Consider the following 23,867-nt stretch of genomic DNA (forward strand, 5'->3'; position numbering starts at 1 on the left):
CATAATTACTTCATTATTCTTTTCTATTTTGAGTAATGAACCCAAGTAAAAAATGAGGATGTAGTTCAATTACCTGAGCTAAAACTGGCAGAGGATGAAATCAAGGTAACAAAATGCTATCATTCTTAATGGAAGGGAAGAGAAGCTTCTTAAATGCCATTGCTGGACTTTTTATTGTGATGCACAAAGCTCTTCTAACAATTACATCTTAATAAATGAAAGCAATACACAAACAGATTCAGAATCAGAAGCCTTCTAAAAATAATAAAATATATGAAATACCTCAGCATCATTTAGAAAAATTAAAAGAGGTGATGAAAACTGTAGCTACAGTTATACATAAATTATATTCTTAAATATGGGGGATGAAGCACATAACAGAAGTTTTGCTACCTGATGCAACACTGACAGGCCATAGTAGGACCCAGCACTTGCCCAGTCCATGCTGGTATTGTCCTTTCTCACTTAAGAATGAGTCTGGAGCTTCTCTTTGTTCTTCACAGAGTCGGCGTGTTCTCTCTGGTGCATTTCAGCCACATTCAGATATTGTACTGCAAATGGGCTCAGAAACATCGTTCACTACAAAGAAAACGGATGATTATGAAATACTTTGGTAGAAAAAGTTATACAAAAATGTCATAGTCATGGAAATTGTGAATGGCAATACATCACTATTTTAAAATGGTATCTCATTCTCAAGATTAGCAGTGCTATATGCATACACACACACAGTTTGCCCAAGGTGAATATCCTTTTTTACACTGCTATGAATAGTTTGTTCTATCTCACGAAATTACTAGCATGATAGTTTCTAATGCTGACTATCTTTCAGCAAGAATGCCAAACCTAATCTCTAACATACGTGCTGATAAATGAGGGATGGCAAGGAGAGCTGGTAAGAAGACATTTGCTGAGATATCTATCCCATGCCATATGTGACTGAGGCTCTTCAGGCACAAACCCTTTCAGAGAGAACATACATAGTTTATCCTTACATCTTGTACTGATGTTGGCTCCAGGTGAGAGGAAAAGTACTGACTCTGCTTTGAGGCTCAGGCAAATATTCAGTTATCCTCTCCAGTACCTTGTTTTTCTCCCTCTGAGCCCTGGCTCTTTTGAAAGACGATCTGATAGTAACTGTACATAGCAGTTTTTCCACTCAGCTTCTGCCTGCTCCTCAGCTGCTGAACAGGCAACTGTGCCTGCACTGACTTGTGCAGCAGCTAATTCCAGGGGTGGAGAGAATTGCAGCAGTATGTAATTACTAACACAACAATAGAGTTATTCTTCTTCTCTATTAGCACTTGCAGCTTTATCCTCCCTTTTTAATCTCTTTCTTACACTAGCCTCTTTGTTACTGGCCCTGCAATTATAAAATTCAGTGATACAATTGTGGTGTTGCAGGAGATAAGCTGGAGTGCTGTATGGAAAAATTCCAAAGTGTAGCTTAAATGTGATGATCTAATGCAAGGGGAAAATCAAATACATGCAGAATAAAATAAACACAGTAAATTCAACTATGAAAATACTGAAAGTAAAACCAGCCTGTAAATACTTTTTTAAGTATATTGATTAAATAAGTATTTAATGCGCATCATTTAACCTAGTCAGATTCCTGTTGATATAAAGCTGTCACATTTTTCCCCCTACGATATCACTACAGTTTGGTATTTATTTATTATAGAGTAATTAAAGTGCATTTCATTATAATTAACCAAAATTCTTAATCATATACGTGGCACTGATATTTACCAGGTAATTTCTGCAGTCCCTTTTTCCAGCAGAAATTATCCATTACGCATTCTTCGTTGTACCACTGTCCCTGCTTTAAGATCACAGCAGAGTATCTGGATGAAAAAGAATAGGTCTTAGCTGTGGCCCTGATCAACAGGCAGGAACATGCTTCTGAATTCCTGTTGTGTTTGACTCTTCCAGATTCCCAGGGCTTCAGTAATACTAAACAAGATATATTCAACAGCCCGAAAGAAGAAGTGATCAGGCAAATCATGTAAATCTATATCACTTACGCATATGAGGAATCTTTCGTGAGGATGGTCTGTCAGCTCCCGAAGATGTAGGGCAGGAATGTAAGGATCAGCCCTCTGGTAAAGAGGTTTAACTGAGGCAGGATGTTGGTCTGTGAAACCCTCTCCAAATGGTAATGGCTCAGAGAGAGGGTCAATAAGAGCAAGAACTTAGGAGGGAACAGCTATTAAGAAAAGGCATGCAGCAAGAGGAAATGTTAACGAGACAGTAAGTGCTATCAGCAGACATCAAAACCCCGTTTTCCTTCTGGCAAAGTGGAAGGGTCCTTTCTGAGGTCCCCAGGTGTACTGAGCTCGTGTGCTTTAGACAGAAGTTCTGCAAAAAATGAAATCCAGTTAGGATGTTAAAAAGCATTTTGTAATATACAGATATACAGGCCTCTTGTTGAGGGTTGCCTTGCCAGCTTAGATTTTAGGTCTTTAAAATACACATAGAGCTATGTCATTAGTTATCCGTGTATCTATTACAGAGTAGGGGAAAAAAACCTCCCTGAATAGCACTCTGCACTGAGAATTATTCTCTGAGAAAACAATACCTGCCTTGTGAAGATCCTAACAGGCAGAAGTGAGCCATGACTGAAGCTCATCGTTCTGCATTTAAAAAGAACCTTCCTTTTGTTTATGTGTCTGCTCCCTTGGCTCCACACCATCCTTCCAGAGACAAAGGAACAAATGTCATCCTGTCAACAATGGGGGAGGGCAAAACCCCATATAACTCTGCAGCCAGAGCTTCAGCATTAGTAACAAGGTTTGCAAAGTACTACCACTCAGAAATTCAAGGGCATGTCAGGAGTCAGCAGTGTGTTTGCCATTAATATCATAGACATTTATTTATTACACTTTCTTTGAAAGAAGGCTAACATTTTGAATTGTAAAAATTAATGGGAGAGTCCAGGAAGTCATTCCACAGCCCGGCTATAAAATATGCTGATGTTGTCAACAGGTCTCTAGCACATCATTGGCTGAGCGTGAGGAGCAAAAAGGAGAGAGAAAGAATTTAAAGAGCAGGTTTCTCTAGAGAATAATTTAACCATAAGGCTATTTGGCATGTGACACAATTCACTGACGGGTTTCAGGTATGTTTTGTTGCAGTTGGAGTAGAGACACACATACCAGGAAAAAAAAAAAAAAAAAAAAAAGGCATTTTAGTAGAAGCAGGAGACAAAAGAAATACTATAGGCTGACAAGGTCTCTTTATTACTTTTCATTCTACAGTTCACTATTCTCTTCAGTCTCTCTGAGGACACATATTTTCTTGGGTGTATTATAGATGCCCTGTCCAGATCAGTAGGATGGCAGTACTATTAAAGCTTCCCATAGAAGGGTGAAACAAATGCTTTTGGTGAGCACTTGATAAATCAGGACTTTTCTACAAGTTCTCTACAGTTTGGAGGACATCTTCAAAGGCCAGCAGCTACTTATGCTCAGCTTTAATTCACTTTAATAACACAGCTGCAAACACATTATATGCCTTGAAATGCATGGTTGGAAATCTAACTACAGTGGATAAAGCTATATCTTGCAGTTTACAGTTGGGCCACAAATAGAGGTAATTTACAACTACTTTTGAAACAGTTTAATCTTAGTGCAGAACACAAATACCTCGCATCTGGAGATTTATTAGCTACTTATAGTAAAATCTTAATGTTGAAACAGAAATATTAAATACAAGACTTCACTTTATCAAATGTTTAAACTTCTGGATCACAGATTTCTGAAAGCACTAAACTTTTGGTGCATCCATACATTTAAATTCCATCAACTCTGCATTCCTAGCATGTACATATTGTAATGATTTATTGTTACTAGGTACATACTGTTTTTGACAGTCTTGGCAGAAGGGAATACATATAAAGCAAGACAGCCAACACAGAATAATGAGAATTCACACTAGAAAAAACCATCTTGCTTTCTCCAGTTCTCTCCTTATTCTTCCTCCTTTCTATAGCTGACACTTAAACTATGGTTTATAAGCAGGCATTATCTTTCATCGGATTTGACCAATTTTCTATATACTACCACTCAAAGAAGGCAGAAATCGAAAGGTTTTGTGAAATCTCAGATGTTTTCCAATCCACAGCAAGAATTTTGTGCTGATACAGAGAAATGCTGCTTTTCCTTTAAAAAGGCTTTAAAACATCCAACAACATCTCAGTGACTCCTTTACCTGGTATTTAATCTTAATTTATCCCCTAAAGTCTATCATATCCTGGTGTGATTCTCTACTGAAAATTTTAATAAGGTTTCAAACTTATAAAAAAACGGCACCATGAATAGCTGGAATGGGAAAGCAAAATTTATCAGGGAGAATTACAGCATCCATTATAGAACAGAAGTTATGCGTAGTATTAAATAGTTTCTTACACTGCATAAAGAGATAATATCTTTAAGGAATGACAAAACAGAATCACTCATCTGATCTTAGTACAGCATTTTGTGAAAAAGAAAACAACTGTAAGAAATGAATGGGAGAATTACAGAATGTTCAAGGTTGAAAGAGAACCTCCAGAGATCATCTTGTCCAACTTACAGTAGATGACCCAGGAAAATGTTCATTTCTTCATGGCTTTTGAAGATCTCCAAGGAGAGAAAATCCACCAGCTCCATCCAGTCCCCCATCACCTGCACAATTACAAAATATTTCCTGATATTCAGGCTGTGTCTTCTGTGAATCAGTTTCTGCTCATTGTTTCTTATCTTGGTTCCAACTAAATGAGCATGGCTCCAGCTTATTTGCACTATCCCTTCATATATTTGTACACCTACTGATGAAATCACTCACAGCCTCCTATTCTTCATAAAATGGCCTGGGTTGAAAAGGACCACAATGATCATCTAGTTTCAAGCCCCCTGCTACGTGCAGGGTCACCAACCACCAGCCCAGGCTGCCCAGAGCCACATCCATCCTGGCCTTCAATGCCTGCAGGGATGGGGTATCCACAGCCTCCTTGGGCAACCTGTTCCAGTGCGTTACAACCCTCTGGGTGAAAAACCTTCTCCTGATATCTAACCTAAACCTCACCTGTCTCAGTTTAAAACCATTCCCCCCTGTCCTATCACCATCCACCCTTGTAAACAGGCGTTCTCCATCCTGTTTAAACGCTCCTTTCAGGTTTTGGAACATAATGGAAACATATCTTACCGAACCAGTATTAGGCACAAAATTCACTTATTTCACTGTTGGAAGTAGCAATGTATGCATTATGCTAATTAAGAATTGGGAAGTTGAAAAAACAATAAGCAGCTCTGCAGTGTAATTGCCACCACATTACTGATTATATGGGTCAGAAAAATGTACTTTGTAGGAACCTTTCATTAGCAAAAATGGGACATTCTTTGTGTAGTATTAAGAATCTGTTTTCATACTCTTATAAATGTCCATTGAACATGTTCCTGTTGTCTTTGCTCATTTGCAGTTTTGTCTGTTGAGTAGATCGAGTCATTCTCATGTACAACTGAATTTATTAGTACTGCACTTTTCAGCTACAGTTCCAGAAATGCAACTGTTATCTCCAATTTATGACCTCTTTTGTTGTTCAGCCACGTGCTACCATAGAATACCATGTCCCCTCAATGAAATCAACAGCAGAATAATTTTAATTATTTGGAAAATAGAAGAGTCCCTAAAGTAAAAATAAAACCACCCATTTAAATCTGAATAGCATTCTTTGTTAAAAAACATAGCTTTCATTAAAAAAAATAAGTAGCATAAATCTCAAGTACACACAGTATACAAAGAGATGTAACCAACCAGATAATAAGGACATAAAAGATGGAAGTCACAAAACTAAATGTCTTCTTTTGTTTTCCATCTTCCCTCTTAAAAATAAGACAAAACGAAAATCAAAGGCAACACAGAAAATGCTGTTAAAAATTGAAATGAGTTATAAAGAAAATATTTTCTTCTTGAGATATTCTCATAGGGATAGAAAAGGGAAAACATGGGCTTTCAAGGTGATATTGATGGAAATACTTGTTCTGTCATCATGCTTCCTTAGAGTGTGTGGAGAATTTGGTGTTCATTATAATAGTAATATTTTTTGGTATTTTAGATTAAAAAAAGGAGAGACAAAGGAGTGCATGAACAAAAAAGGAAAGGGTACACCTCACGTCCCGGCCGGCCCCGGGCCAGGAGCTCCGGGAGAGTTGGAAGGGCAGAGAGCGAGCAGGCGGTTTTATCAGAGAAAACTCAATGGCAACAATCTGAGGAGGAACAGGAATTGACTAAATGTAACCAAATCAAACAAAACCAGAGAGACAAGAGCACCTAAAGTACAAGTCAAACCACAACAGTGCGAGAGAAGCATGTGCTTTTCTCCATGGCAAGCTGAGACGGACAGAGGAAGAGAGAGACAGAGCGGCTGGGGTCCGGTCCAGAGTCCCACCCCGCTTCTTCTCGGAGCCAAGTCCTCTGGGGATGCCGCCCCTCCATTCTGGGAACCCAAAATGCCCCAAAAGGCGGTGACACGGAACCAGGACATGAAGTCTCTGACTGCCACTGTTCTGCATGGTGTTCTGATGAGGAATACCAACAGAAAGCACAAAACCACAACAAATTGGAAAGGGACCTTAAAGATCATCTAATTCCAACCAGCTGCCATCTGCTGGTTGCCACTCACTAGATCAGGCTGCCCAGGGCCCCATACAGCCTCTCCTTGAACACCTCCAAGGATGTGGCTAATGGCCACATTATCTTCTTAGAGGAGCTCTGATTCCTTTGGGATGATTCACAGGTTTATCACTGCTGCTTCCTAAAGTGACAATATTCCCTGGATCTTCTCTGTCACTCAGATGTACATACCACTCCCCTTCCCCATCGAATCTTATTTAAAGCTCAGTTAATAAGTCCAGGCAGCTTGTCACCCCAGACGTAGAAAGGTGGATGCTGATGTGGCTGATAATAGAGAGCTTTCTCAACATACTGATATTTGGAAGAAGTTCTTAAGTAACTTCTGGCTATGTTGAGACAGTTACAAGACTCCTCAGAAGTACAAGAATGTTTTTAGGGTTTTTATTTGTCCTTTTCGCATTAGAAGCCTTGCAGTCAAGATTCAGTCAGATTATATGCCAGAGAGCAATTCTTTCAGCCATAAGGAAGGATGAAAAACAATAAGTTATTAATGGAGCTACTAGAGATTTAGTGTCGCTTTAGAAGATTTAGACGGGTCTGTGAAGCATTAGAGAAAAGAAGGTGGATAAGCAGAAGTGTGAGATATTGTGAGGCCTTTTTGAAGTCTACTTTCAAGGATAGTATATCTGCAACAACACAAGGTGGGTGTCATCTAGCTGGAAAGCAGCATTGTAGCATCTTGACTGCCCTGGAGGAGAAGTTACAGTTACACAGTCCTCAGTCATGAGAAGGTCAAATATGGTGGTGCTTGGTTTTTATTTCTCAATTCATTTCACACCCTCTTATTTATTTATTTTTTCTAGCTAATGTATTTTCTGATTAATGCTGACGGTGATCCATTCAAAGAAAAGGAGGGAAGGCACAACAAAAAGTGACTGAGCTGAGAAAAACTTAGAGAGAGATACATTCTGGGAAGGAGAAGGAAGAACTCAGCTGATGGTTCTCCAGCTTCTTTATGAGAAAGTAGGGCATGAAAGATTTTATGAAAATGATGCACCATAAATGCGATATTAGCACCGAAATGCACTTTCTGGGGTGCATTTTTTCTTGACTATACACAGCTTAAGCCTAGAAAGACTAAAATCCCTCTTTATGAGTACTATTTCCTTGCAATAAAATATTCTCAGTTGAACAGTGAAGTACACATACCCTGTTTGTCTAAAAAATGTCTTCCTTTGGTCTGCTAAAACCTAGTTTAATACCGTTCATTTATGAAAGCAGTGAGACAATTTTTCATAACATGCTAATTTATAACAACCTATTAAGTTGCACCACTGGATCCCTTCTGTGCTTAGGCACAAATTGATAGATAGAAAACACGATATTGGATTTCATTTCTTTCTATTCAGTCGCAACACATTTACAATTCCGTGAATTGTGAAGTAGATGTAAATAAGTTTCCCCTTTGCATATAAGTAAGCACTTTGCTGTAGATTTCTTCGCTGATTGAATGTAAATGTATAGCATTATCGTGTTATGAATTGTAATTTCTGCCCACACTCTTAGATCATCAGTTTTAAAATATATCAGAACACACTGTTGTAGAATAAACAGTATGACTCCATTTGAGGCTGTCTTGCTCCTCTGGGTGCTGAAAGTATCACAAAGTGCTCAGAATTTAGTTGGTTGCCTCCCTTTAGAGGAGAGAATAAACTGAGATTCCTTCTCTCTGCCTCTGGGATTAGGCTAAATCCAATTGCATCTTTCAAAACAAATACAGCTGCTGGTTAAACAACCTTTATGATGTATGAAAAAGTAAGAGGTTTGATTTCTTCATGTCTTACCAAACCCTGTTAAAATGCAGATGCCTTAAAGGTCTCTAATCTTCTATCCTTACACATATAGAAAACTCCTATAAAAGCCAGAAGACAACTGCTGACAACTAATGTGGACCCTTCCCCCTCTGATATCTAATACAATAAATGTGAAGGGAAGTTATTTTCTAGGTCATCTTAATTCCTAAATGAAGAGCAAAGAAAATGATAATTCAATTGATCTGCCCTTGTCATCTAAGTATTTGCATTACTGACTTTCTGTTCAGCTTAAGTAAAATCAAGATCATCCTTGGTCAATCCTGTTGACATACTTGTTGACTCCTCTACTAATCATAATTAATGAAAATTGCAAGACATCAAAGTCATTTATAAGAGCCCTTCTTAACAAGGGCAAAATATATATATAGAAGGCAACAAGTGTATCACTTGCAAAAATCACAATGTTAATTGTTAAATTCATTTTGGCTTTGAATGGTACATAATGAATGAGGTCAGAGAGATGCAGAACACTGACTGCCAAAATGCAAGTGTCCAGTATATTTGCAAGAAGGGCAGGAAAGAGAACTGGGGAGAGTACAAAGAGAACAAACCTTTCAGTTTCAAATTAATCCTAGGGAAGGCTATGGAGAACATATTCTTCACAACTCTTCTTCTTCATGTGTTTCCAGGAATGCACAGAACTGTTCAAGTCTGGAAAGAGCCAGCATGGATAATAGAAGGGTTAACCAAGCCTGATTACTTTTTGTGGGGAAACTCTGCGTCTCAATGAAAAAGCAGCAGATGTCACTTCTGTTGGTCTTGGACTGGTCTTTGAAAGAAAAAGAAGTCTTCAAAAGAAGTCTCCCATGAATAGAGGGATCCTTCCTTTCTCTTTGGCCCTTGTGAGATTATGTCTGTAGTACTGTGCCTACTTTGGGGCACTTTTTTAATGCCTACTATGAGACAGACTTGTTCATACTACAGCAAATGCAGCAATAATTAGGATGCTGCCCTAATACCTATATGAAGTATAAAAATAAGCTGAGATAATTCATTCTTTTCAGCCTGAAGAAGACTCAGAGAAGGCTTTAGATCTGTCCACAGCTACCTGAAGGGAAGGTGTAAAGAAGTCAGAAAACAGCTCTTCTCAGAACTTCACGACAATAAAAAAAGTAGACAACAGTCACAAACTGGAACATGAGGAATTTTGATTAAATATAAGGAAATGTGTTTGCCACATATGTGGATGAATTGGCATGGGTTTCTTATAGGCATCTCTGAAGAAAACCGCATGTTAGCTGGAAAAGGACCTTGACAACCTGCTGTAACTGTAGTCGCTTTAACAGAGAGATTGGTCTAGATAACCTCTGAAGAACCCTCTCAACCTAGAATATTACTCTGTGTCTTCAAGATACAGCAGCATACTTGCTAAGTGTTATGATTTTTCCCGGATAGAGGAGAAAATAAAGGAAAAGGGTGAAATTTGTTATGTCACACGTGTCTGGGTTACCAGTTCTTTGACATTACCTTTCAGTCATTAGCCAGAGGCCATTATTTCTGCTTGTCTGAGTACCCTTGATGTGTATAAGAAAAAAAAAAAAAGAATAAAGTGTCTAAAATGTTTTTCCAATGAGAAAATTTGATGATAGAATGTCTCCTCAAACTGTCCTTGTCCTGTTTTCTCTTTCCTATTAACTTGCTAAATTCTCTCTGTCTTGATTTTTTTAAAAAATTATTTTGTTTTAAATCATCTATAACTTTTTCCAGCATGCATTCAGATTTACCAGATGAATTTCCTAGTCCTGCAACATGGTATAAGGGGGAAGATTTTCGCCTTTTCTCTTTTCTTACATGATTCAGAGCAACATAGGAACTCCTGTGTTACAACAGCAAGGTCATGTCTTGATGAGAGAGGTCAGAGAGATGAGAGAGGCCTCTGAAAAAAGAAAAACTCACTAAACAGATCAACAGCTGAAAAAAAGTTTTCAAAGGAAAGGTAAATTCATAAGTGTTGCAAACCTTGAAGGCTCCTAACTTTATTTAATATTCTGCCAACTTTAATCTGTCTTGTACATTTATAAGCAACTGCCTGTTACAGAATCATATTTTCCATCCCACTAACACTATTAGCAGAATAAAAAGCAAAACCTAAAGTTAAAACTCTTCTTCCTTGATCTGTACAAACACCCTGAAAGCTGGTGACACTTGGATTAAAGTATGTGTCTACAACAAGTTAAAATTACACTTTTTAGGAGAGATTTTCAGGGGACCTGATTAACTTTGAATGACAGCTTTGAGTCTTTGCCTAATGGGAAGTTGATAGTAAATAAGTCTCTTTAAGCCTGACAGAAACTGTAAGTTAGCAGAAGTTTTAACAATTATATTCACTATGTTGCCAGAATGCATGTGGAGCAGTCTGTGATGCAACTGGACCCATTTTCAGTTATGTCAGCAAATATTTTAAGATTAAATATCTATTTAGTGATGACTAAAAGTATTCTAACACTTTACCTCTATGCACAAAATCATTCCCTTGATGGGAAGAATATCTAGCAGTAGCTCATCTTATAAAGTACTAGAGACTGCCATTAAAGAGTAACACTAAAATGCAATTTAATTTTGTAGCTGCAGAACAATAAGTTAAAAAAAAAATAAAAATCAAGGGAATATATATATAACTATATATTACTATTCCTGTGCCATTAAAGCAGAAGTTTCATAACCACTGGCAAGAATCATAGAATGGCCTGGGTTGAAAAGGACCACAATGCTCAATCAGTTACAACCCCCTGCTGTGTGCAGGGTCGCCAACCACAAGACCAGGCTGCCCAGAGCCACATCCAGCCTGGCCTTCAATGCCTGCAGGAATGGGGCGTCCACAGCCTCCTTAGGCAACCTGTTCCAGTGCATCACCACCCTCTGCGTGTGAAAAACTTCCTCCTAACATCCAAACTAAACCTCCCCTGTCTCAGTTTAAACCAGAAAGAATAAATAATATTTTTATATTTTGGAAATGGACTTATTTATGTGTTTTCATTAAATTTTTCACAAAAGTTTCCATTGCCAAAAAAGTCTGAATCCTCTTATAACACATTAGAGAAGAGAGCTTGATTTGCAATTAGAAAGCATAGCTAAAAATACTGCATACAGATAAAATCATGTGTTCACATATATTGGTAAGTTTATTTTCATTTTGTGTCTGCTGTGTGCAACCTAACACTTATTGTTATCTGTATAACCGTGGTTTTTATTGCTGCCATAAGGGATATATGATAAACATATTTTGGGAACAGGAGAAGCCATCCACAAGACAGTCTTTGTTGACAGTACAGAAGTATTTCTAGGATACTGAGTAGAAATGTGTAAACACAGCTGAAAGAGCTGGAAGAGAACTCACATTTTGCATCTATATCTGTAGAATAAATCTGCCATTTATGTGTTTGGCATACCTTATGCTATCTTACATCTCCTAGAAGAAAGATTAGAAAATGCAATTATTCAATTATTGCCTTTCTGCTGGGGAGAGCGAGGAATTGTTCAGAAACTGTCAAGAAGGTTGAAGGGGGAGGGAAAAAAAAAAAAAAAGGAGGAAAAAAAGTTGCTAAGTCTCCGTTTTACTTTAGTATAAAATTCTGCTGCAGTACATAAATTGGCAAATACTTGTACTACCTTATTAGTACAAATGGTTGTTGTCTGATTTAATATATCAGGATATCAATAAACCTGGTATACCTAGTCTCTGCTTAGATTGATATAAACAACGGGAATGCACTACCTCATTCCTGCATGCTGTAATTAAAGAGCTTTCTAAAGTTATTTATGTATGTCTGCATGGGAGCATATTAACAAGAACAAGAATATAATTAAATAAGTCTCTTTTTCCTTTCTTTTTTTCTCAGCTGTTTACAAGGGAAGCTAAGAATGAAAAATTGCTTTTTTTTTCTTTTTTTTTCCCCCAGAAATATTCTCCTGAATGTAAAATAAAGCCAGTTTCTTCAGACAGCCCACAGATATTTCTTCACTAGAATCTCTAGTGATTCTTGTGAATCTCTAGTGATTCTATGTGTCTCCTTATTTATGTATGTGTAAAATATACAAATAGCTGCCATAAATAAAATGTGCATGTAGAAGCCAGATGTTGATCCATATTTTGCTCACTCTGAATTTACTTGTTTCTGTAGTCTGATAAACAATGATACATTCACATTGATGTAGATTTTAATGTGACTCTTCATTTACCATTTCCACATTTTAACCTTACCCTTCACTCAGAATGTGAGGGTGATGTCAAACTCTTATGAAGATAAGTCTAAAATGGCAAAATTTTCTTGAGGAGTCTCCCTACATTTAAAGGAAAATAAAGCCTGCTGAATATGGCTGAGTTTAAATCTATCTGTCACTGAAATATAGCCAGCTGAAATGTATTTGTTTGATAGATTTAGGCATGGCTGCACAGCTCACTGTAAAGGTTGAAGTTGTTTGGAGAATACCAAACAGCAGATATTTATGGTGTAGAGCCTGGCAACTTTGGGAATATGAATGCTTCAGGCAAACTGATACTAAACATCTACACTTAGCACTTTCCAGCATTAGAAAATATACACTGGATACCATTCCACTTCTGGGCAACCAAAATGATTAGCTATGTCCCATTTTGTATCAAGTGCTCCTGGTTTATACCTAGGGCAGTCTTCCACCACAAGCTCTATTTGTGGAGTGACCCTGAAGTCTGAGCCTTGCAGCACCTTATTGCCTGAAAATCCAACCATAGTTTATAACCTTCCCACCCCACTGAGGCACAGTGTCGCATTAGTATCTTCTTCTGAATATAAAGATAGGGACAAAAGAGGATTATTTTAACGTAAGAAAATATTGTCTCAATCACAGCACTGGAAAGACAAGATGAGAGTGGCATTTGGATATCTTCACACTGCCTTTTGAATCAGCAAACACACCAGATGACTTCTGAAATCTTCAAGCACTCAGAGACTAAATTGGCAGATTCTGCACTAGGACACCTGATTCTTCTCAAAGGATAGATAGGATGCCTGTGTTCTCTCTTGCCTCCCTGTTCTAATTCTCCATTTTCTATGAGATTTACAATTTCTCCTCACCCATTTCTCAGAGCTGAATTATAAAATGAAAACGTAGAAGTCTACATAATTCCTTTTCTTGTACTTATTAGGATCAGATTTCATAGGATCACAGGATCACTCAGGCTGGAATGGACCTTGGAAAGTTTTGCACTCCTTCCAAAAGCAGGACAGCTTTGGCATCAGACCAGGTTGCTCAGGGCTTGATCCTGTCATGTCTCGAAAACGCTGGAGGATGGAAATTGTACCACCTCTGTGGGCAGACTGTGCCACTGCTGAAATCCTCTTAGGGAAAAAGCTATTCCTTGTACTCTGCAGAAGCATCCTGTTTGTTTATGACCAATAAAAAGCAATGCCTATTAGCTTCCAGTCATGTGCAATGGTAAGTGACCTGCCTACATTTCATGCCTTTCATTCCTCCCCTGCAGACAAGGCTGCCTTTTTTCAGTCTCCCTGAAGCTTTCTCCTACCTCAGGCTCATCAAGTCCCACCCCCATGGCTTCTCCTCCTAGGACTGCTACTCCAATCTTGACTGCCCTGCGGTTCCCCACTGACCTTACATTAGGTTGTCAATGTCCAAAACTGGAGACAGTGTCATGATGTGTTCTAATATGTGCTCACCAGAGAGGAATAAACCCCTCTGTCCCTCATCTCCTGTCTATGCCTCTTTTCAGGCCACACAGGATGCTACTGGCCTTGGTGCCGCCAGCACACACTGCTCTTCCAGCTTGCCTAGGTAGCATCTGGGACCCCCATGTCCTGCACCCTCGTCATGAGAGCCAGGCAATCATCCATGAATGTCTGGGGACTCCCCGGGCAGAATCACTGCTGCCCAAAGGGATGAGCAGCTCAGATAAACCTCAGTAGACTTTCTGTGGTATTCTGAACTTCACTGCCTAATATGCAGTAAACCTCCCCAGACATCAAATCAGGTCAGCAGATGGAGCATCCATTCCCTGCAGGAGCGAGTCTCCAATAGCTTCCACGCTGCTTATTTGACAAACATTCTGTGAATATTCAACTGGGGCTCAGCTGGCTCTGACATCTGCCCTGAAGGAGGCTGTCTTCCTCATCTGCATATTAATCTGTCTGTAACTGCAGACCTGGAGGTAGAAAACCCTTAGATGAATTATCAACAAATCATGACTTTCCAGTCTCTGCCACCTCAGGAACTTCCATCTATGGATTATCAATTGTTTATAGCTTTTAAAAAAAAAAAAAAAAAAAAAAAAAAAGAATATGAAGCTAAAAAATCAGAAAAATTACTTAAAATACTCTAGGTTTGATAAACATGGCTTTCCTGTGCTAATGAAGGTTACACTGTTAAGGGGTATTAACATAACAGACATTTCAACTCTTCCTATAATCAGTTTCCCGTGGCAGGTGATGACAATCTTATCCAATTATAACACTTGTAAGTAGATAATTACTGTATGTTCAAGAGGAGAAAAGACACATACATTTTTGCTAAGTATGCATGTCTCTCACAAGAGATCTACCCAGTTGAGAAGAGATTCCAGAAACTACATATGTTTCGAATAAATACATACAAAACAAAGAGTAACAAGAACTTATTTTGTTTGGTCTTGTTACCAAGGAGTTGAGATTAGAAGAGGTTCATTCATGTGGCTGAGTTTCTTTTGATACTCAGCGTAGAAGAAAGTTCACCAGTATGTATCAGTGTTCACTTGTAATGCCACAGTAGTGTCTTTTTTTTTTTTTAATTTTTATTTTTTTTAAGCTGTAGAAATCAATCAGATATATTTATTAAAAAAAAGTGTTATTAAGAGACTGAAATGCACTGCTGAGTGACTAAGCTGTGGAAAAAAAAAAGTCTGTTGTGAAAATGCTCCTATAATAAGGTCATTAAATCATGGTGGGGCATATATTCTGTGAGTTTTAAGGCACATGGAAAGCTCAGCTTCTGGTTTTGTTTCTTTGCTATTATTTGTATTAGTTATCTAGTAGATTTTTCTCTGCCTGCAGCCTTCTCATTACTTGCTTGCCTTGTCGTCAAAACTGGTATTTCTGTTGAGAATGATGAAGTAAAGGGTTCTTTTCCTGCCATTATTTTTGTTTGCTTTTTTTTTTTTTTTTTAATGAATCGATGTAGGTATAGCAAGGGAAAAACAACCATAGCAACAAAACAACAAGAAAACCACATTTATTTGCCAAGCAGCCTATTTTCCTTTCAGCAGGAAGCCCACAAATATTCTGTAATTCAGGAATGTGCTATGTGTGAGGGTACTCATCAGAACTTACAAGATAAATATCCTTCTGTATTGAACGCTAACGTAACTAACATAGTAAAGATTTTGACCAACAAAAATGAAATAAAATTTAAAGAAATGGTGCTAACTGCTCTAAGCATCAATAGTGAAGATGACTGGCGAAGTACCGCAAGACCACAATTCACTCATTTAGTCAAGATATCATCAGCTTCAAATCTGAAGCCTGAAGGACACTACCAGAACCATCAGTTTCATTACGAGAGTCTTTATTTGTTTTTCTTATAAGGCAGACAAAGGATATCCCTTTGGATAGCACAGCACATTATTCACAGTCATACTCTTTATTAGAGAGATTAAGTGCTGGTATTTCTTTCCTCCAAGAAAAATAAATATGTTTTAGTTGGGCACTCTCTAAATCTGCCTTCAGAAAAAGCTTATAAATAAACAAATAAATACATTAACATTTTCCACGGTTTTATTACACATACTTGGATGAGCCTCTTGGCACGTGCCCAACAGATAAAAATGCACTTTTGTGTTTTATGTCTGAAAATCTGCTTTTTCATAAACCTTGACCTTGGCCTTAAAACTTCCAAAACTGAGCAAAAGCATAACAAGCTTTTTCAGGAAAGCAGAAGAAATATAGCATAATGACTTTGCAATTTTCACAGCCTCAGCTAATCTAAGCCTTGAAAAATGCTTCATTGAATTGAATAAAGCAGATTGTGAAAAACACTGACATTCATCATAGTGCTGGTTACACTGCGACAGTCCAAATGGACATCACGCCAGAAAGCTGACCCAAATGAGTCTAAAATAACAGTAAAAAGATATGAAACCCCACATTTATTTTATTTTAAAACCTGAGAACTCTTCCAAGAGCTGGGTTGTCTCATTCACAGTACTCAGTTTCTGTAGTAATAACTTTTTCATTAAAGCAGTAGTTCAGCAGACCTTAAATAAGTGCTTTTACTGAAAATACAAGGATTAATCCTTTTTGCTGTTACTTTCAATATTCCTTGTTAAAGAGCCACCCATATATGACATTTATAAATGTGTGTACACTAAGTATTAATTCAAACTAAGCCCTGAAGTGAAGAATGTTAAGGCCTTTGAATTAAGCTATTTAATTCCCTTCCTCATCTAATTGCCGAGACTATTATTTAATGTCTCTTGTTTTTCTCTCTATTAATCTGTTTGCTTTACTAAATTGCATCCCATATTTCAACTCAGAAATAGTACAAATGAAAAGGAAAGCAAGGGATTTACAGCATTTAAATGCATTTACTCAGAAGACGGAAATTGTGGCTGAAGAAACATCCAGTTTATAGGGTACCTGTCACAAACAATCATCTGTAAGTTAGGAAAGAGCCAAAAAAAGTCAGTGGAGTGAGGGGACTAATAATAAAGTGGAGAACAAGTAGGGCCCCAAGCTACATTTGGTTCCAGCAAATGTTGGACCTTTAACAGCTCTGGCTAGGGTTGGAAGTTGCCAAGTCCAGTCTTGCTGGTGGCCTGGAAAAGACAAACTGCTGAAGCCAAAAAGACATGTGAAAATGTTAAGCTGTGCTTAACATTTAAATTGTACGCACAGTTTTCTCATCATCATTCCCTCCTTCCCTTCCTTCCTTCCCTCCTCCCTCCTCCCTCCCTCCCTCCCTCCCTCCCTCCCTCCCTTCCTTTCCTCCTCCCTCCCTCCCTCCCTCCCTCCCTCCCTCCCTCCCTCCCTCCCTCCCTCCCTCCCTCCCTGCCTTCCTTCCTTCCTTCCTTCCTTCCTTCCTTCCTTCCTTCCTTCCTTCCTTCCTTCCTTCCTTCCTTCCTTCCTTCCTTCCTTCCTTCCTTCCTTCCTTCCTTCCTTCCTTCCTTCCTCTCTCCGTCCCTCCTTTCTCTCTCTCTCTCTCTCTTTCTTTCTTTCTTTCTTTCTTTCTTTCTTTCTTTCTTTCTTTCTTTCTTTCTTTCTTTCTTTCTTTCTTTCTTTCTTTCTTTCTTTCTTTTATAATAGATATCAACTGGCCTACACTACAGTGTACAACTACAGAAAGCATTCTGAAAAGTATTCAAAAGCTCTTATCTAAAAGTGTTTTCTACCCGGGTCTTGCACTTTGAAAATTATTGCTTGCGTTTAACATGTAGTGCCATTGTCTTTTTTTCTTTTTCCATTCCTCTGAAGTAAAGATGCAGAGCAGAAAGGTTATGTGGAATAAAAAAAAAATGAATCTTGCACATTCAGTACATATGTAGTGTAGCTCCAATGCTGTTGATAGCATGCTGTATCAGCCTGCTTCAGAAAATATAGCTGACTGATGACAGGAACTGTAGAGATTCTGCATGTTCTTCAGGTAGTGCAGGTTGCTATTCCAAACCAGGCAAGGTGGTGCTTAAATTTTTTATGTTGCTTTATGTTGTACTTTGGACTCCACATTCACCCAAGAATTAGTCCAAGGCTTTAATGTAGAGTGCAAGGACTGATTTCAGTATTACTTTGAGTCTCTACACAAGGAACACACCAATGTTTGAAGTTCATGTTGTTCCCAGTGCTACTAGAGTATTCCATGATACGTATAACAAAGAACTGCATCCTTTCTGAAAATCAGTTCTGTTTTCCTGAAAGAGCCGCCAGTTCATCAGTAACTGTGCAGCTACCCAGAAAGCAGGCTTATGCTTAGTATTGAACACCTTCTAACAGATGGCAAGTTTGAATTGTTTTCTTCTCATCCACACCTGTTGAAAAGAGGTCAGATACTTCCTATTGCTCCAGTGACAGCCATGGGGGCAGGAGGGGATGATGCTGTGTTAGGCTTAAGGATTACCAAGACGTGTGCCTGTGCAAACAGACAAGAAGTAGTAATTTACAGAAAGGGTTATACAGTGGTCATCACCCTCTTCCCAAGGGCTGTATGATAAATAGCCATGATCATCTCATTTCAGTAGGATCTCCAAGTCTCAAAATTTTCATGTACTGGTCTTATCTATCCTATCTCAGTAATAATAAGGTTCTTTTGCAGGAAAAGAATCCTCGTGTGCCACAAGAATTAGTTTTTCTCCTTAAGCATCATGCCATCTAAAATATTCATTGTGTAGGACAAAATTTTGCCTCTTATTGGCTTTAAAAATAGACAAACAGCAGCAACATAAAAGCTTTGCAGGAATGGTAATGAAGTGCAATCTACACTTTCTTGGTTTTTCTCCAAGCAGCCTATTACATTCAAAAGTTCCTGTCTGTATAGGTCTCAGTAGACCTAGGCTTTACTTTAAAGACATGTCTCTGGGTCCAACTAAGATCTTCTCTATATTCTTTAGAGATTATAGTCTTGCATCCATAAGCATGTAGAAGACCATATTCACATGTGAAATATAATTACACGAAACAAATCTAGTCCGCTGCATACCAAACCATACAATTTACCTGCAAATAGAAAACCCTATGAAATAAAGTTAGAAACCGGTTGAGTATATGCTGAGTGGAACTACATGGTTTCTTGAACTTGTTTAATTCATTTAAGAAAAACTCAGACAGTGGCTGAGTTTACCGGAGTGACATAGAAGGGCTTTATCACTATTGACTTGAATTAAGAGAATGCACAATGAGGTTTTTCAAATGAGTTAGGTGTGGTTCAACAGCAAGTATCTGAAAGTCTGTTATCTGTATTGACTACAACACTACAGAATGTTATAAAATTAATTACATTCTGCTCAGCCTAACAAAGATTTCCTCATTTAGAAATATAATTACCTATCTTCGATGTTTTCAGCCAGAAGTGTTTCTTTTTACAGTGTATAACAACTGGGTTTTCTAGTAGTCATTTAAATCCCTCAACTCCTTCTTTTCCTTGTGAACACTGTCTGATATTTTAGGTGACTTCTGTTATTTTTAAACAAAAGGTACTTAATGCCACTATACACAAAATACAGCCTGACTAACAAAGCAAGAAACCACCAAATGACAGCATGTTGTGGGTTGCTCTGTAATATACTAGGATAGCATGAATAGTGTTCTCCTCCATAAAAAATTTAAAGCAGAAAGAAAACATTTTTCAGGAACAAAATTATAAGCTGTCTCCTGTACAAGTCATTCAAAGAGACTCAAATAGTATGCCATGACAGCACTGACTGCAACATTACAAAACCATGACATAGTAAAATTGAAATCCTTAAGATATTTGCCATGGTTTTCCAGGAAAACATTTTTCAAGGAATTAGTATCATTATCAATTATCATTATTATTTTCAATTTAAAATTACTTTAGGGAAGCTCAAATGTTGTTCCTATACACAGGAAACACACAAATACCGGTAGAGAAATATTTACTAAACATTTTCAAGAGTACTGTATGGCGTCCATCTTTTGTGGACAAGTCAGTTATCCAAATCATGGCAGTCTTGCCATCTTGTTCATGCCTCCTCTACCAGCAAGGCAACAAAGAGTTGAGAAATACTGAATGAGGACAAATAATGTGTTTTGTTACTATTATCTTTCTTTTCCTTAGGCACTATTCTATCTCCTTGATGGTATCAGAGATCATCACTCTCCAGAGCTATTAATCTGGCATGTATATTGACAATGTGTGACTGTAAGAAATGAACTTTCTTCCCTATTGCCTTATAGTCCAAACACAAAAGAAATACTGAGATACTCAAGCTTTAGTGACAATGTAATAAGAAAGGAAAGGTACGAGAAATGACGATTCAAGTCATATCAGGGAGAGATGCTGATACTCAAGGCACTGTTCAGGCTGCAAAACTACAGAATTTGGATGTTTAGATTACAGATAGCTCATTAAACAAGGTATTACTTTGTTCCAATATATATATGTATATATTTTTAATAAAACACATTACTAAACATTGTTGAGTCAGTGAAATGAGTGTAACACAACTGTGGCTTTGCAGTTCCTCCCAAGTGTATAGACAATTATTTAAAATAAATCTGTAAAATGAACAAAGGCTGTCTGTTACACAGACACAATATGTCAAAGCAAATAACATAAATCTTTGTCTCAGAGAAGCATTTTTTACAATAAAATCATTTAAGTCCATCATGGTAGTGTATATAGAGACAACATTATTATACTGCTGATTACTTTCACAAATACAGTATCTAAATATGTATAGACATTGAATGTTTTCATGAAGTGTTATACCTGTATAGCACTTTATCTAAGTATTTGTGAAATTTCATTTCATTTTCAGGAATAAATCAATTTCTACATGTATCAACATTATTCACAATGCAAGAGCTTTGTATCCTTTGAAGTACATCCACATAGTCAAAAATATAGCATATGGCTTGCATAAGCAAGGGATAGTTTTGACAACTGCATATTTACATAACTGCATATTTACATAAGAATTTTTTATTGTCCTTTATGTTACTTCCTTGATTTACTGTCTGGAGTAGGTTGACCTTTCAGGGGTTTAATTGTGCATTCAAAGACTGTGTGTGATTGACCTCTAGTGTCTGTTGAAGAGGTCCATATGCTACCTCTGGAGAAAGGGATAGTGGTTGTAAGGGGGCCCATAAGGCTGCTTGCAGTGAGTGGGCACAATGGGGTCATACGGGTGCAGGTGAGATGCATGCATAGTGTGGGTACTAGTAAGGGCTGTGCTGTCTGTGTGAGACTTAGGGTACTTACTATACATATACATAGGTACAGACAAGTGCCAGCTGGGAATATATGCTCCCTGGGTAGCACAGACTATCTAAGCACAGATTGGGTCTATCTGCTTGGAGCACAGACAAATCTAAGACTGTCAAATAAGTGAGAATGGGATGTGTTGGTAATTTTGTCTTTGGAAGTATCAGTACTTGAAGGGCTAAAGACCACCTAAAAAGGAATTTAGGAGAATCGCTCTGATACCTATCTGAAAAGCCAGCTTCAGGAGAGTTTCATTTTTCTTGGCCTCTTTTGTAACCTTCTGCAAAGTCAATACAAAAAACAGTCTGCCAGGTTTTCCTAAATGAATCCCTCCCTGAAATAAACTGAGGATTGTCTCTACATGGAGCAGATCAAAGTCTGTACTGTTGTGAGATGTATTTCAGTAAGGTTGTAACATGTCTCTAAAGGAAAAGTAGGAGAGGATATATTCCACAGTACTAGAAGAATAAAAATGCCTAAACATGTTCACACAATTAAATCTCACCCTTCTGTTTGTCAAAGTGCAGGGAACCTTAGATCTTTTTATTTCCACTCCACAAAATGTATACAACATCCAGAATCACCATCCAGGGCAGAACCTTAGTCCTCCTTATCTGAAGCAAGAAATTCCTTTGAGCATTGCTCATTCCACTGGACCATTTTAAAACATTCATTTAGCATTGGAAGTTTACTGTTCAAGACTCTGTTCCTGGAACATTTAAACCTTAATTTCACAGTTCGATATTTTTCATCTCTGTGCTTCTGGCACAATAGACCAAGCTCATGATATCCATCTCACTGATGTAAATTTGCAGTAACACAGTTGAAGTCACTGGAAATAATAAGTACAGCAAAAATAAGTATCTTATCAACATCTTACTTATGTGGACTGCTGAGTCTCTGGAGAAACTTTTTCAGCTAGTTATTAAAAAGCAGCCTAACGGTGAGCAGATGAAGCTTTGCTTCGAGTTTCTGAGCACCGGTAGCCTCCACTCCAGTGCCTTTTGTTGTTCAGATTCCTTAGTAGTGGGATTCTTTAGGGCACGGAGCACCTTTTCGAAGTCAGCATTGAAGTCAGCGCTCGCATTTTCAATGGCTGGCTGTTGAAATACAGGATATCCCTCTCGCTCATTATCAACCTTTTTTTTTCAGCGAGTTCTTAAGCCTATCCAGAAATGTCATATACGGTTCTTGGGACAGTTGCTTAATACTAACAAAAGAATGTCTTTGCTCTCCATCTTCTGGTACAGCTCGGAGAGGACGCACTGCCAAATGCAATTAGCACCTGCAGAGCTGGGGTGGAGAAATCTCCCTCCCCCATCAAGGCATTCACATCTACAGCCCAAAGCGGGTTTCTCTGCGGCTGCAACACGTTTTCAGTTGCCTGAATTCGTGCCGACCTGTGGGGGTAGATGTAACTGTGAGCAAGTCACTAAAGGGCTTATCAGAGTCTTTGGTAGACCTTATCACTGTGAAACCCTGGAAGACCAGTGTGTGAGACATGAGCAAGCAGTGTCTGTTTGCTTCTAAGGGTAGACAGGAGGTTCCATTGATATGCACTGTTAATCCTGTTATTCTTAAGAAACCTTTCATCCTTTATCACCTTTGTTTGGGAGAAGCTGGGACCAATTAACTGATTAGAGAAACTGTTAAGAGGAACAGGAATGTCTTGTTTGTAAGTGAATGGTATATAAGATGCATGCTGACCACAATAAACATCACACTACGCTGATGGGACAAGAAACTAAGAGAGCTCTCTAACTCGACTGAGCACGGACACCGACCGGGGGTTCGATTCCCACACAATGTCCTGCAGGACACTTTACGTCAAAGTCTCCCATCGCGGCTCTTGTCCCGGGGCCTCAATGACAAGAAAAGCCTTCAACATATCCGCGTCTCCAGCTTTCCTGGCCTCCCCCTGCATAAAAGCCCATAAAAGTATCATGCGGATTGGGAGAAACAGATCCAGCTTTTCCTTCAGGTCTATTGGGACAGAACGAAAAGGGTCGTCAGGACCTTTAGGAGAGGAGGCGGCGAGGACCCGCCCCGGCGGTGGTAATGAAGGAGCTGATGGCTCAGCGGGTGAATCCGACGAAAAGCCAGCAGCTCCTTCATCCTCAGATGTATCGGGGGCAGCCAATGATGAGCCTGTATGTCTGACTTTGTAAGACTTCAGAATTTTTTCTCAAGGTTCTTAGCAACCCGGATGCCATCCCATCACCTCTAGTGGATGTGTCCCACAATTTTACAGACATATTTCGGTCCAGTTGTCATTTTCTTCCCCGTAATATGCAATCACTTACCTTCGTCCAGCGAGAGGCAATCGGAGCAGCTGGGGATGATAAGACTTCTCTCAGTCTTGATCTTCTTTCAGAAGGACAGGGTTTCTTCCAGCCCGACTCTGCCAGAGCTACTTTTCAGCTCTCTCTTTTTAGACGGAGCCTCTCTGCACGGCACTTCTCTCAGCCCTGCGCTTCT

General features: G+C 38.5%; 1 long non-coding RNA gene across 1 annotated transcript; it reads right to left on the reverse strand.

The window, feature by feature from the left end:
• Positions 1-398: 398 nt before the first annotated feature.
• Positions 399-23,801, reverse strand: LOC107317315 (uncharacterized). The gene is made up of 4 exons (XR_014932931.1): positions 23,693-23,801; positions 4,576-4,667; positions 1,753-1,847; positions 399-579 (listed from the first exon to the last, which is right to left on the reverse strand). It is a non-coding gene; the product is annotated as an uncharacterized LOC107317315 (long non-coding RNA).
• Between the last annotated feature and the right edge of the window lie 66 nt (positions 23,802-23,867).

This window comes from Coturnix japonica, chromosome 11, assembly GCF_054131305.1.
Source record: "Coturnix japonica strain WE chromosome 11, WE-NBRP24, whole genome shotgun sequence".
Lineage (NCBI taxonomy): Eukaryota > Metazoa > Chordata > Aves > Galliformes > Phasianidae > Coturnix > Coturnix japonica.